Source organism: Sinocyclocheilus grahami, unplaced genomic scaffold (assembly GCF_001515645.1).
Source record: "Sinocyclocheilus grahami isolate Dianchi unplaced genomic scaffold, SAMN03320097.WGS_v1.1 scaffold8212.1, whole genome shotgun sequence".
NCBI classification, from domain to species: domain Eukaryota; kingdom Metazoa; phylum Chordata; class Actinopteri; order Cypriniformes; family Cyprinidae; genus Sinocyclocheilus; species Sinocyclocheilus grahami.
In genome coordinates this window covers 1-3,099 of record NW_015511938.1, presented here as the reverse complement: position 1 = coordinate 3,099, position 3,099 = coordinate 1, and the positions used below count along the sequence as shown (strand labels likewise).

The window sequence follows — 3,099 nt, the reverse complement described above, 5'->3', positions numbered from 1 at the left end:
CCCCCCCCCCCCCCATAACAAACGCTACACCATTCCCTGCGCTTTGGTCTGGGGAAGGAGGGGTAGGTTCCGATTGGCACATCAATGACGTGTGGAATCCTTCCTCGCCCCCCAAAGAAACACCTTTCAGAACAAGTGGACACTTCGCTGTCCTCCTTGTCCTGAGCTCTTCAACAGTGCATATGTATTTTCAGTACTGTATCTTGCTTTTAAACGAGATACGATCATCAGCCGTCATCTATTCACTCCTTGTTATCAAGAGATTTGCTGTCATTGGGTCAGTTGAACCTCGGAATGATTCAACTAAATAGGAAACGGATGTTTAAAAAAAGGTTCTAATGTTCAATGTAAGCTATTCGATCTATAAATACAAGATCTCTAGTGTAAGCTTCAAAATAAATACCTACAGAATGCACTAAAATTGTGAAGCTGGGGCCGTTGTGGAGCACAAGGCCCGGGTCATGTAGAGGAGAAGGTGGCCCATTTGGCATTGTCACGCTTGTTGAATTTGCTGCAGTGTAGGAAGCGAAATGTGATTAAGTGAGAGCCGCCCATATCTGCACGCTACGATGGAGGAATAGAAGGAAATGGGCCAAAAAATTTGTATAAAGACAGTTTATGATGCTACCAAAGTCAATTTTCCCTACTACAACACCTTGTGTGTGTGTGTGTGTGTGTGTGTGTGTGTGTGTGTGTGTGTGTGTGTGTGTGTGTTTATATACACGCTTCTATTTTTAGAGGCTAAAGCTTTCTGAGAGATAGGATGGGTGTGACTGGGGAACGTATTACAGTGATTATCTGTATCTTAATATCTCCTGCTGCTTTCTAGTGTAGGCAACCATGATTTTTCAAAGGGATCCATACACTAGATCTGCGAGGGCTCAATCGGATCAAGTTAGGCACGATGAATAAGCTTTCATTCCTGAAAATGACATCCAGAGAGGTTTTCTGAAACCAACAGATTCCAAATGTATGCAAGAAGGTTAAGTCACCTGGTTTGAGATGTTTAAGATCAGACCAGCTTGGGTTTAGTTCGTCATGCATCTTATGTAGCATTCTGTCATCGAGCAGCAGAATCTCCCGTTTCTTTGCCTCCATGCTCATTTGCAGCACTAGCAGTCGAAATATTTGTGGATAATATTGTCCAATGTGTTTCTAAACTTGATTATCAATGGGAAAAAAAAAACATGTTTTCTTGTGCAAAGTGCTAATCTTGAAGTCTGCTTTCCACCACAAAGCAATAATTATGGTTGAAGTGCTTGTAATGCAAAGTGTGTACGGTGGCAATAATTAAAACAAAATAATTAAAAGGCTATTATAAAAATTCATGCTACTGCTTTGTGGACATACGTATATTTATGTGGATATTCATCAGCACAGCTGTAATAAAACAAGCCAGTATATTGTGACTATGTTCAGCCTTTGTTAGAGAAATTAGATGAAAATATGACCATTGGAGTGCAACTTTTTTTTAAAATTTATTAAAAAAAAATTCCTTTTCAACTGAATAGAAATATTAGTGTTCTGTTCATGAGCATACAGGGAGGTTAATGCATGAGAAGCAGATGGACTGGAAGGAAATTCAGACAGGACCTTTCAAATATATGGATCAGCTGACCGGATAAGGGCTTTGGTGTTTGTGAATCTGCGAGGTCAAACTGCAAATGGAAGCCGACTTTTGGAATAAAACTGAACAGGCTGGTCCTGTTTAATGAAAGAGATTTGTCAATTTTTTAACCGTTGTTCCAATAATTTGTTTTTGCTTTATTTGTGTATACTTGAAGTCAATATTTTTCTCATTTTGCTCAATTGTCGGGTGGAAGGGAAGATGCGAGCAGCCGCTGTGGCTGTTTACAAGTTCTGCCACTGTGATCACACACACCAAATTCCTTTTTGCATTGTCTAGTGACTGCGTAAATAAAGAAACTGAAGATGAATTTTGGGTTCTAGGGAGTGTGAACCGCGTGTATACATGACACATGGCTGGTCAGACATTGTAGCTGCCAATTTACTTAAGTTCTTGGTGATGGAGATGGACATTCAATCATTATGCTGCCATTGCACAATGTTGGGTACAAATACACCAAGCATGCCCTCTAGTTCTTCAGTTGTACGTATCTCGTTTTGTTATCTTTGTAAGACATCTAAAAGAATGTCACAAGATTAAATATTTGTTCATGTTGTAGATTGACAAAGATGTGCTTGATGTAAAACTGCTTGGTCCTATTTATTTGGATTCATCATTTGAGGTAACCGTTTTCTTTTTTGTGTTTTACATGGTTTTATTTCAAAAATGTTATTTTTGAAATGACTTCTCCCTTTGTCTTTCCTGTAATAAAGCTTGCCTTTGTGTGGCACACATGACTTTGCATATTGAATTTTTGAGAGTATTTCTGAGTTTTATTTTAAACTCTATACGGTTACATTCATATGAACAAATAAAAGTTACATGTTACTATATATATATATATGCACATACTTTTCAGGCTGCTTAATTTACATAATATTTGCTACTGTTCAAAATTAGGTCATCAGATTTTTGTTTTTGAATGTCTTTTATGCTCCAAGCCTGCATGTATATATGATCCAAGATACAGTAATATTGTGAAATTATTACAAATTAGTGACTTTTTAAAAAATAATTTGAATATAAAGTGTCACTTTATTCTAGGAATGGCTGCTGAAAATTCAGCTTTGCCATTACACCAGTCTTCAGTTTCACATGATCTTTCAGAAGTCATTCTAATATTTGGTGCTCAAACTATTTCCTACTGTAAATGAATCAATTCATTAAATGTAATTACTCATTTCACTTTCTGCAAATATTGTGGCATTTTTACAGTTCATACAAATCCTTCAATATATACAAGCTCTCCTTTGGTTAGTGTTACTTATCGACTGTTTGGATGCCAGGTGGGCTGTCGTGTTGGCACGTTCCTCCCTTTTATCAGTCAGTATAAGACATCTCCCACCTTAAGCACATACTTACCAAGATTCTTTGGATATTGAGCTGGGGTGCACATCTGTCTCCAGACACAACATCTGGGAGGGGTATGGGGCACAAGCTGCTACCAGTGTCCAAAAGAGGAACGCTGCCAG

The 3,099-nt window shown here is 38.1% G+C and overlaps 1 protein-coding gene across 1 annotated transcript in view; it reads left to right on the top strand.

Moving 5' to 3' along the window:
- The window catches only part of LOC107577993 (rho-related GTP-binding protein Rho6-like), a 3,085-nt gene extending 1,699 nt beyond the window's left edge, over positions 1 to 1,386 (top strand). The window contains exon 3 of the mRNA XM_016264008.1: positions 1 to 1,386. This exon is cut by the window's left edge and continues 275 nt beyond it. The gene's annotated coding sequence lies outside the window, so the exon portion shown is untranslated.
- Positions 1,387 to 3,099: the final 1,713 nt, after the last annotated feature.